This window comes from Corythoichthys intestinalis, chromosome 4 (assembly GCF_030265065.1).
Source record: "Corythoichthys intestinalis isolate RoL2023-P3 chromosome 4, ASM3026506v1, whole genome shotgun sequence".
In the NCBI taxonomy this organism is placed as follows: domain Eukaryota; kingdom Metazoa; phylum Chordata; class Actinopteri; order Syngnathiformes; family Syngnathidae; genus Corythoichthys; species Corythoichthys intestinalis.
Genome location: NC_080398.1, coordinates 31,190,990 through 31,203,582, shown reverse-complemented (window position 1 = coordinate 31,203,582; position 12,593 = coordinate 31,190,990).

Below are 12,593 nucleotides of genomic sequence, written 5' to 3'. Positions count from 1 at the left end.
GCATGCTGCAAATGGTTCACCACCCATTTTTTTAACGCACGTGTACACCAACTACTTGTAGGGGAATTCTCTTTATTAAAAGGCTTTCCGCAATCACCTGTAGGAATGAAGATTGCCTATAAACACACCCGAGGATACAAATAGAAAAAGAAAGGCATTCAAACCTGAGCATGCAGTTTGTCACATTCCATCTTTGTAACTCACGTTGATGACTGGTTACAAACAAACACGGCATGGGTGTGTTTGAAACTATTTGTCCATAAACCAACTGATATAAACTAGGAAACCCCAAAAAAGGTGACTTTGCAGTTATTCAAATGAGTTGAGCGGCACAGCGGCGAAGAAAATTTAAAATGTGACATGACATTAAAAGGGAAAGTTTAGATTTTTTTAACTTAGGCTTAATTTTCGAGTGTCAGTGCAGTTTGTTTCAACAGATTCCATGCAGTTTGTTAGTTATCTGTAAGTTACAGCGCTCGGAGTGCTAGCAAGTATCATTGACTCGTGCTAGCTTAGCCACTCCAGGCAAGGCAAGGCAAGGCAAGGCAAATTTATTTATAAAGCACAATTCAACACAAGGCAATTCAAAGTGCTTTACATCATATGAAGATCATAAAAATCACATTAGAATCAATAGAACGTTAAAAAAAAATCTAAATAGGAAATAAAATTATACATAAAAATTGCATTTAATCACGAATAGAATAAAAAATAAATAAAACAAATACTACTACTACTGCTGCTAATAATTGAAATGAGCACTGGAGATAAGAATAGAAACCAAATACAATGAAATATATGAGTGCTGCAACGATTAATCGATTAACTCGAGTATTCGATTACAAAAAAAGATCTGAATAAAATTTTGCTGCTTCGAGTATTCGTTTAGTTAAAGTGGCGTTGTAATGGTTTGTTTTGAAAGTGTTTGCATTTAGTTTTATTGATATGGGTGGATACACTGCCCTCTAGTCCGCCTCATTTCACGTGGCTGAATCTAGCTGCTACCTGTTAAGACCAACATAAGCTAAGTTTTTGTTTGAGCTAATGGTTTTCTTTAAACACATTCGTGATTTAGTTTATAGGTATATTTAGCCATTTTATTGTGGAAATGTGTCTGAACCATTTGTTAGGAGCATTGTAAAAAAAAGCATTTAAGCTAGCCTTTTGCTAAGACAATTACCTAATTGTTCTTATGTTGTACATAGATCCTCATTTATTTTTTTATTTTTTTTTTATACTGTTTGAGGCTCAGGTATTTTAAATTTTGTCCTTTTGTCCTATTTATCTTCCTCATCCGATTATTCAAACTAACTAGTTTATCGATTAATCGACTACTAAAATAATCAATAGCTGCAGCACTAAAATATAGACATTTATGGATATGCAGTGCAAAACGAAAGCGTTTTTAGCCCTGATTTAAAGGAGCTAGCAGCTAACAGACAAACAATTTTAAATTCATTCACAGCAGAAGATGAAAATGATAGATCGATTAATGGCGCAGATATTTGGAAATTCCGTGTGTATTAGTATCAGCCTTTTTTAAAATCTGACTGGCCAATATGAAAATAAACTTAATCCTGGGTTACTTCGGCTCGGATGAAGCCGCGCCTTTCTCTCCTGTACTCTTCACCCCGTCCTATGATAACACTTACTTGCTTCCAGAGGTTTTATAAAGTAAGTTTGTATTTCTTATTTGCATTTTCTAGAAATAATGCAGGGCTGTTCGGTCCCTGTACGTTCGGTGTCAGAGTTTGGTCCGCATTCCCAGCAGTAGGTCGAATTCGTACTCAATGCCCTCTTGCCCTTTGTCACCGATTCGGTTCAGAATTTTTATGGACAAAATTTCTGGGCGCAGCCGAAGCGTTGAAGGTGTCCGGTTTGGTAACCTCAGCATTGAATCCCTGCTTTTTGCAGATCCTGTTGTGCTGTTGGCTTCATCAAGCTGTGACCTCCAACTCTCACTGGAGCAGTTCGCAGCAGCAAAGTGTGAAACAGTTGGGATTAAGATCAGCACCTCCAAATCAGAGACCATGGTCCCCAGTCGGAAAAGGGTGGCGTGCCCTCTACAGGTCGGGGATGAGATCCTGCCCCAAGTGGAGGAGTTCAAGTATCTTGGGGTCTTGTTCACCAGTGAGGGTAGGAGGGAGCGGGAGATCGACTGACTGATCGGTGCAGCGTCTGCAGTGATGCGGACTCCAAACCGGTCTGTTGTGGTGAAGAACGAGCTGAGCCGAAAGGCGAAGCTCTCGATTTACCAGTCAATCTACATTCCCACCCTCACCTATGGTCACGAGCTGTGGGTCGTGACCGAAAGAACAAGATCCAGGATACAAGAGGCCGAAATGAGTTTCCTCCACAGGGCGGCCGGGCTCTCCCTTAGAGATAGGGTGAGAAGCTCGGTCATTGGGTAGGGACTCTGTATTGAGCCGCTACTCCTCTGCGTTGAGAGGAGCCAGCTGAGGTGGCCCGGGCTTCTTGTTCGGATGCCTCCCTGGAGAGGTGTTCTGGGCATGTCCCACCGACAGGACGGCCCCGGGGACAACCCAGGACACGCTGGGGAGACTATGTATCTCGACTGGCCTGGAAACACCTAGGGATCCCGTCGGAGGAGCTGGTTGAAGTGGCTGGGGAGAGGGAAGTCTGGGCTTCCCTGCTAAAGCTGCTGCCTCCATGACCGGACCCCGGACTAAGCAGTAGATAATGGATGGATGGGTAGAAATAATGCTGAGCCTGAGAATTCGTGCACTTTTTGTTTGAAGTTAAAACCAAGGTAAAATTATTTCAGTTTTATTGAAATTTTGATGAAGTGAAAAAAATCGGGGAGCTATTAGCCAAGTTTTTATTTAACCATTTAAAAATATTTTACAAGACGTGCTGCTGAGCCTGAGCACGCCTGTATTTTTGTTGTATTTTCTGTGGAAAAATCTCAAAGAGCCATTTATTTAACCTTTTATTCAACTTTATAAGAGATGTTTCTGAGTCTAGGAAATTCTAGCAGTTCGTGCCTTTTTTTTCTATTGTTGTGATTCAATAAACATTCTTCAGGCATTTCAATGAAGTTCAGTGTTTGCATTATTCAAAATTTTTTTTACACTTTCACTGCAAATGAATATCGGCTCCAAAAAACGGTTAGCGGACCCTCTACTAATAATCTTCATCGATCCCGAAAAACCCATATCGGTCGATCTCTAGAAATGAGCCAAATAATTGGACGTCTATCATCGTCAATTGCACCGAAATAGTTAACTAGCCTCATCTCAAGAGTACAATTTCAGTAGATTTTTTAGACTGATGCATGTCTGACTTGTACCAAAATCAATAATTATTGAAAAAGTTGGACCAGATAACAAAAGAAAAAAATGGAAAAGCGGCTTTAGTTAAAGACATGACTAATGTATGTAAATAGTCCAAAGGTGGCGCAGGTTGAACTACAACTACTACTACAACCTCCGCAAACTTGCAAACCTTGAAATACAATGTCAGTTTGTTTTCTTAAACACAACAACAACAACAACAACAATATGGGACAACCATTTTATAATGATTTGAAAGGAGTGGTTCATCCAATGCTCTTTTGGCAGATAGCCCTGCAAATACAGTAACTATTCTTGCTTACTATCGACTGTAGAGTACTCAACAAAAGGCCACTTTCACACTGAAGTAACAGTGCAAAAGACAATGTATCAAAACGCAAAACACTGCTTTTACAAATTATTACAAATTAAATTAAAAATAAGCTTAAAGTAGTAGTGGTGGTAGACTGTTTACATGAGTCAGTATCCTCCAGAGTTGGACATTATCATACACAGGGAACACCGTGTACTCTACCACGGACAGCCAATGAAATCTATTCATCAGTCTTGGCACCGCCTTTTCACTCTCACTTTTCGCAGCCCCCTCCCAGCCTTTTCTCACTCTGTAGTAGTGTGTGGGGGGGTTGGTGGGTTGAATTGGGAAGATGGCAGCGAGCCGAGCGACTGATGTGCCCAATAAGACGCAGCGGCTTTACATCAGCTGTCTGTGTCTCCATGGTTACGTCATAAAACAGCCCGTTCATACTGTACACTTGCTGTATAGTGGGAAAGTTAAAGAAATACCTATTTGAAATTATAAACTGAACTCATGATTGGCAAAAATAGACATCATAACCATTTGAATTGAGATGGCTGGCAGTGATCCCAGTTTAAATGGGTTGGGCATCTATACTGTAGTCAATAGCAGGAAATGAGAAGATGGTTTGTATAATTGATATAACTAAGTAAAATACAGACTTTTTCAAAACTATGTACGCCTGTCATTAGCGTGCTCATGCAGTATTTAGACTTCCACTCAAGGAGGGGGGAAAAATGCTGAAATTGGAACTGAAATGCTTGATATGCTTGACGCAAATGCGTCGGCAACTAATCAAGAACCTTTTAATTAGATTAGCATCTAACTAATATTCCACAAAATTGTGTGAAAGGACCCCATTTGTTTTATCATGGATCAAATGGAGATCAAATGGAGTACAGAATAAATGGATAGTTTCTTAGGTTTACATTCAGAACAGCTAAAGGGGTCAAATATGCACTTTTGCCTTTTCAATTTAAATTAAAAGCTATTAAAACTGAAAAAAATAACAAAGAGTAACATGGAAAATTTTAAATGCGTTCTAAAAGTAGGGGTGTAAATAATTCCTAACCATTTTATAAACCATTTAGTTTCATACAGATGTTGCCATTGCCGACAAATTACAATGGAGATAATTAATAAACAACATGTAACTTGAATTCAGTTGCATAAAAACGAATTTGAAGTAGAAAATGAAATTTTCGCATAAAGAAATAAAATTACAAATGATAAGCCCCCTCCCCCAAACTATGTAGTCGATGGTTACAGCACAAACGAATGCTCAAATTCCAAAAAAACATTTTTCTGGTCAATTTTATGATTTAAAAACCTTTCGCGACATAAAATAATAGTCAAAGACATTTGTCAATTTTCTTTCAGCGCCACTAAAACAACTTGAAAGCACATTAATTAGCAATAAAATTGACAGACTCGAAACTGGTATTGCCAAAACGTAGTTTTATCCAGTCAACCGAGTCACGTTCCATTTTAAAGATGATAACACTGCATATTGACCAATAATGAGGCGAGCATTGTCGATTAAGTTTAACATTCCTTTGTTTGCACTCGTTAATCAATCAAACAATAGTTCTTACCTGATCTTGGGCTGGACTGACACTTCTTGGGATGGCTCTGGCCCAATGTTGTGTTTGGAAACTGTGGAGTCAAGTGTGGGGCATTTACTTCCTTTATGAGCCACCGCGGGCCCTTTCTATATGTTGAGGAGGGGGAGGCGGGGCTCAAAGCGTAGGAGCCGACATATACGTGCACGTGAACACGTGTGTAGTGCACCCCCTCATGTCTGAAAAATGAGCTCGTCCACTTTCTTTTTTTCTCCTTGACTGCATGTGTATTGTATGTCCTGGAACATTTTGTCCTAACGTCCACTTGTAGTTCGAAGCGAAAGGTGTTGACATTCACAATATATACATTGCATACTGTACATGGTGATCCATAAACAATACGGTGACCTGAGGAGTAATGTAAAAGGTTGAGGAACATTTTATGGAAAAAAATATGTTGCAGCCAATTTAAAAAGTGTGGGGACAACTACAGTGTGGCAAATAAGTATTTAGTCAACCACCAATTGTGCAAGTTCTCCTACTTGAAAAGATTAGAGAGGCCTGTAATTGTCAACATGGGTAAACCTCAACCATGAGAGACAGAATGTGGAGGGAAAAAAAACAGAAAATCACATTGTTTGATTTTTAAAGAATTTAATTCCATTTGGTCACCAACAAACAAGCAAGATTTCTGGCTGTCAAAGAGGTCTAACTTCTTCTAACGAGGTCTAACGAGGCTCCACTCGTTACCTGTATTAATGGCACCTGTTTTAACTCATTATCGGTATAAAGACACCTGTCCACAACATCAGTCAGTCATACTCCAAACTCCACTATGGCCAAGACCAAAGAGCTGTTGAAGGACACCAGAGACAAAATTGTAGACCTGCACCAGGCTGGGAAGACTGAATCTGCAATAGGTAAAACGCTTGGTGTAAAGAAGTCAACTGTGGGAGCAATTATTAGAAAATGGAAGACATACAAGACCACTGATAATCGCCCTCCATCTGGGGCTCCATGCAAGATCTCACCCCGTGGCGTCAAAATGATAACAAGAACGGTGAGCAAAAATCCCAGAACCACACGGGGGACCTAGTGAATGACCTACAGAGAGCTGGGACCACAGTAGCAAAGGCTATTATCAGTAACACAATGCGCTGCCAGGGACTCAAATCCTGCACTGCCAGATGTGTCCCCTGCTGAAAAAGTAAACGTCCAGGCCCGTCTGCGGTTCGCTAGAGAGTATTTGGATGATCCAGAAGAAGACTGGGAGAATGTGTTATGGTCAGATGAAACCAAAATAGAACTTTTTGGTAGAAACACAGGTTCTCGTGTTTGGAGGAGAAAGAATACTGAATTGCATCTGAAGAACACCATACCCACTGTGAAGCATGGGGGTGGAAACATCAGGCTTTGGGGCTGTTTTTCTGCAAAGGGACCAGGACGACTGATCTGTGTAAAGGAAAGAATAAATGGGGCTATGTATCGAGAGATTTTGAGTGAAAATCTCCTTCCATCAGCAAGGGCATTGAAGATGAGACGTGGCTGGGTCTTTCAGCATGACAATGATCCCAAACACACAGACAGGGCAACAAAGGAGTGGCTTCGTAAGAAGCATTTCAAGGTCCTGGAGTGGCCAAGGCAGTCTCCAGATCTCAACCCCATAGAAAGTCTGTGGAGGGAGTTGAAAGTCTGTGTTGCCCAACGACAGCCCCAAAACATCACTGCTCTAGAAGAGATCTGCATGGAGGAATGGACCAAAATACCAGCAACAGTGTGGAAAAGCTTGTGAAGAGTTACAGAAAACGTTTGGCCTCCGTTATTGCCAACAAAGGGTACAAAACAAAGTATTGAGATGAACTTTTGGTATTGACCAAATACTTATTTTCCACCATGATTTGCAAATAAATTCTTTAAAAGTCAAACAATTTAATTTTGTTTTTTTTTCCACATTCTGTCTCTTATGTTTGAGGTTTACCCATGTTGACAATTACAGGCCTTTTTAATATTTTCAAGTGAGAGAACTTGCACAATTAGTGGTTGAGTAAATACTTATTTGCCCCACTGTATATGAATTTTGCATAGAATACAGTTGGATTCAATTCATTTACAGTGATTGACTTTGAATGCTCACTTTTTAGTGCCACTGACCAATCCATTTTGACTGGGAGAGATTTGCAGCCAAGTTAATTTAACATTAACTTTAAAGTGCGTACAACAGGAGACAAAAGTCTTAAATAGGATTATTATGTGAATTAGAATCATATTTTGAGACGATTCGGCTATATACAACAATTTAGCAAAGCGCAGATGACGACAAATTAGTCTTTTAATTTGACGATTAGCCACACCTACTATTATAGGGCTCTAGCATCCCCAACAGGTGGATGACGTCAGCGGAGTCACGATTTCATCTGATTTAGTACGCAGCCCATTGAGGGGAATTATTCACAATGAGGAAAACGTGACGAAGAGAGCCGCAAAATGTCATTGTTTCAGTCTCTCTACTGCAATATTTTTACTGGATATTCCTTTTATTCAAGTATGTTTCCCCAATAGATAAATAAATGGCTTGAGAAGGACCAGTCAGCCCGTCGAGGGGGAATTATTCAGAACGAGGAAAACGTGACGAAGACAGCCGCAAAATGTCATTGTTTCAGTCTCTCTACTCCAATATTTTTACAGGATATTATTTTTATCCAAGTATTTTTCGTTAATAGCTAAATAAATGGCATAGTCATGACAACAGTCTTGTGCTAAATGGAATATGAAATAATAAAAATGCATTTATTCAAGACGACATGGCAAAATTACTCCATAATCGTCAAAACTGTCGACTTCACCTTTATTGTCGCACCTCCCAAACGATATTTTATGCCAGCTAAATCGGGCATATGTAATTTCCCTTCCCTGGCTTCGGAGAATGTAAACAATTCAAGAGGCGGCTAGCCGACATGCTAACCCGAACAGAGTGATGTTTCAAAGTCTTCGAAGCAGAAAATCACACATAACTAGCTCGGATCATTTCACATGACGACTGGGTTGTGGATTGTCTTTGCCGATCGGCAAACCGCCCGGCAGAGAGCAATTTACAGCTCGTTCCCCTGCTACTACAGACAGGAGACCTCGCCGGGGAAGCAGCTGGACAATGACCGCCGAACAAACTGGCCGACGTCGGAGGAGCGTGTAGCTGCCAAATGGTCAACACGAATATCGTAAAATAATGCTTTACTACACGACAAAGTCTTAAACAGCGAGAGACTCAGTGGAGGAGGGCGGCTGCAGTTGTTGTGCAGCTAACATGTGCAACTAATGTGTATGAGGAGAGCTTTTTACATGCCCATCCATGATCAAACGTAAATAGTCCTTTATTTAAAGAAAATTTGTAGTGTTTACTTTGTATTCGCTATATTCGCGGCTATTTTTAACACAAAGTTGCAATTTCTGATCGGTCGGAAAATTTGACCGAACGCCGGGCACATGAAGAGGGGAAAAAGCCGAGTATAGTGCTCTCTCGGCGGGGGGATGTGCGACAAGCCGCCGGTCGTCGGCCTAGGGAGCAAGGAGCATGTCAGCCACAAAATGCAAGCCACCTACATATTAAAATGATCCCTGTATTTGACATAATACAAAACACGATGTTTACTCACTTCCTGGTAAGTCCCATGGTCCCACAGTAGTAGGGCTTGTTTTGGCCAATATCCACCGGTGAATGGGAACCTTTTGAAACCCCAAAAAGGTGCACATGCCTCTTCCTCGTACAACAAGATTTTTCTGCAGCCGTTTGGCTGGTGGATGCGAAAAATAAACGTATTAATCCGCAAAATCAGCTGAATCCTTATTCCTTCTCATGTGACAGTACGGCTGTATAGCGAAGAGGACTCCTTCCTCCGTACACGTCACAGCGTCTTCTTTCTCAACTCGAGACTGTTGCCGGAAGTCACTCATTTTCATGGCGCGGGATTAAAAAAACTAAATAAAAATAGCAATCGATTCCGCACACATCCAAGCGGCCCATTTCATTCAGGAGCATAAAATACCACGTGTATTATGAGCTAAACATGCTTTTTCGTGTCACAGGCACTTTAAAACAGTTATAATCGTAAGAAGGAGTGTTGTTTTCATCAACGATGACTATAACGAAAACATTTAGTCAACGAACAATTTTTTCATGACAATGACGAGACGATAATGAGCTAAAAATGTGTTTTGGGAGACTAAAACATAGCAAAACCAATGCCAGTTTTCGGCTGACAAGACGAGAACGAGACGGAAATGGGCCAGAGTTTCCGTCATATGTTCACAAAGTGTGACATTTTATGTGTAGTTAGCCTGCATCGTAGCAGTGTCTGGTTGTGTCACTCATGTTAAGTGCCAGTGTCCACTCCAGTCTTCCCATTGCTTGTTTTGGAACACACACCGTAAGATTTTTTTTTTTCTCTTGGCAAGAGAGAATATGCAATGTTGCTTTAGCCTTTAAAGGTGTGTGCCAGTGACCATCACACACTAAATGTAACTCGTAGCATTAGCATAGCTTTGGTGTTTGCGTTAGCATAAGGCTAATGCTCTTAAATTCTCGGGCAACTTTTTTTTTTTTACATACAGTTCGTGGAGTCCAGGTGGGTATAATTAACTGAAAATAATGTATTGTTTTCCTGCTGAGTATCACCAAGTTGTGGTTGTCCTTGTAAAGGCTACAATATGTGCTCATCTGTCAATGATCATTCAAAAAAGTTGGGAACCTTAATTCATTTATTTATTTTGGAGAGATTTTGTTTAAATTTTACAGACGAAAACATTTTTCGTAAACTAAAACTTGAAAAAATTAGTCTTGAGTCTTCGTCAACAAAAAGTAGACGAAGACAAACACATTTTGAGATGACTATAACATGACTAAGACTAAGACTAAGTCCAAAAGACTGAGACTGCCAAAAATAACAGTGGTAAGAAGGTTGTTGATGTGTTTCCTTAGTTTTGAGTGCTGTAAGTGGTACGATGTCCAAGCTATTGTATGGTCAGTGAAAACAGGTCACGTTTAGAGCAGATCTGGTCCGTCTATCACTGTCAATGGCAGCCAACGAGTTACAGACTGAGAAAATCACATTTTGGGCGTATTTATCTCTCCAATAGAAATGTACAGGAAAAGAATACTTCATGACAAGCCATTCCAAAAGTTGAAGGAAGCCATAAAACTAAAATATCACTCCAAGAGAGCAGACTTCTGCCAAAATAAGAGTTTCACCATATTTTTAACCTTTGTAAGCTTTAAAGCAACACTATGTACCTTTGCAGTTTTGGTCAATTTTAGCGACGCCGGTGGACAAAAACGGAAGTGTTTTGCCTTCAGAAAGACTGTGTTTCCCATGAGGACCAGCGCATGAGCGCATAGTGTCGTAAAATCCTGATCTACCTGTCGCCTGCAGATGGATTAAACGAAATTTCTGTTCCCAGCCGCTGTGTGATGGATGAATAGTAATGAGGTAATGAATCTAGTTATGGCTGAACAATAGCATATGACGGTTAGCAACCGTGTGGCTAACCCCCTCGAGTTCGGTTAAAGTGGGGGTGTCACGCCAGTGAGTGGAAAGCCAGGCCAATGTTTATTCTTGAGTGTCCTTTTATCTTTTTTTTCCCTCCTCAGACAAAACTTTTTGTCTCTTTTGTTGCTCTGCCATCTTTGCAGATTTCGCACGAAAGGATTTGCATTGACTTCCATCTTTATAATGTATGGGGGAAGGGGGATGTGACGCATGCTGTATAGCAGTCAGCACATTTGTAGTTTTTTTTTGTGTGGCAGGGTTCCTGCCACCCTCGTCAAAGTTAATTAGTGTCAGTGAAAGTGATACAGACCCCCTCAATATGTAAAAGAGGTGTCATTCAACTAGTTGTCAGTCAACATATCATCAGAAATGTTATGAAAATATTTCATAAAGGTTGAAAAGTTGTCTAGTGTTGCTTTAACTCATTAGAATCTCATCATATAATCCACTGTGCAAATCTGAGTTAAATGGGCTATTGAGAATTTCCTTTTCTTTGACTTCTTTACCCGAAATATATATTTTCCGTTTCATATTACAAACATATCCTGCAAGTTTGATAATAATGACTTTTTTCAATCTTGGCTTATCTTGAAAACAAACATACAGACCAACAGACATACATATCCAAATACATGACCTCCGCTTTCTGTAGATTTCACTGGCGGAGGTAACAATCGCCATTATTTAAACAGAATAGGATCAAATGACTCAAAATGACTATTGTTAAATGATTTGATTAATAGTGTTAATGAGCATCATTTTTCAGTTTGACCAAAGAAACAACATTAAGTGAGTCGTTGCCATTGACGGCCGTAGACGTCCAATCCGTTTGAATTTGGACGGTTGGCATCAGTGCTTAATTTGTAAATCATAAGGTGCCGGAACGCAAAGTACATATGACAGCGCAGGGATAACGAGACGGGCACAGGTCCCGGAACATACGCAGAAAATGGTGCTTAAAACAACACACAAATGCCCACTTTCCACTTGCTGTTGGACTTATCAATTTCAGATAATATCCATGGTATAAATGTTATGACAACAATTTACAATTGTTTAGGCTATCCTCTGCACAGCACAGGAAATTGCCCACAAAACCACAGGTGGGACTTACAGTAACAGTAACGTACAGTCTAACTTGTAAAACATTAAACAAAAAAATTATCAGATGTAAAAAAAAATCTGAGATTACAATAAATAACCCAAACCCATTCTTTTGCCAGTTTCACCCCCCACCTGAATTCCCATAAGGGTACTGGCCTGTTGCTCCGGCTGTTGGGTGTCCACCTGGCTGACTGCTGGCCCCCACACTGAACCTGACCAGTTGCTGCACGGTAGCAGCCTCCTGCCCCGGCTTGGCTGGCTGTCCGTGAACCTGGCTAGCTGCTGCAGCGCTAGCCTCCTGCTGCACCCGGTCCTGCCCGTTAGCCTGATCGCTGCAGCTGCCCTCATCGCTGGTTGTTGCTTTTCTGACTCGTTTAGAGTTTCTTCCTTCTTTTTGAGAAAATACAGTAAATGCAACAGTCTTTTTGGCATTTTGAAATACCGTTTCATCCTGGCTGCTTGCTCCCCGGATGCCGCAAATTTCCAAAGGTTTTTTTTTTTTTTTTTAATGTCAGGAGCTTAATTTGTTAGTCCAGCTTTTCAGTGCTCAACAAATCTCCGACTCTTTCAAATGATGTTAATTTTTAATAAACAACATGCAATTCTTGGGATTTGTTCTGTAAATTAATTTAGGCATATTATTTTTTTTTACACTGTAATGTCTGTTACTATGCATGGTCCTTTTAAGAGACGCTGGGACTAGAGAGCTGTGAGGTATTAGGAAGCGAGGGGGAAAAGTTAGCGGTTGAATGTGGCGGCAGTCCGCTGTTATTTTGTT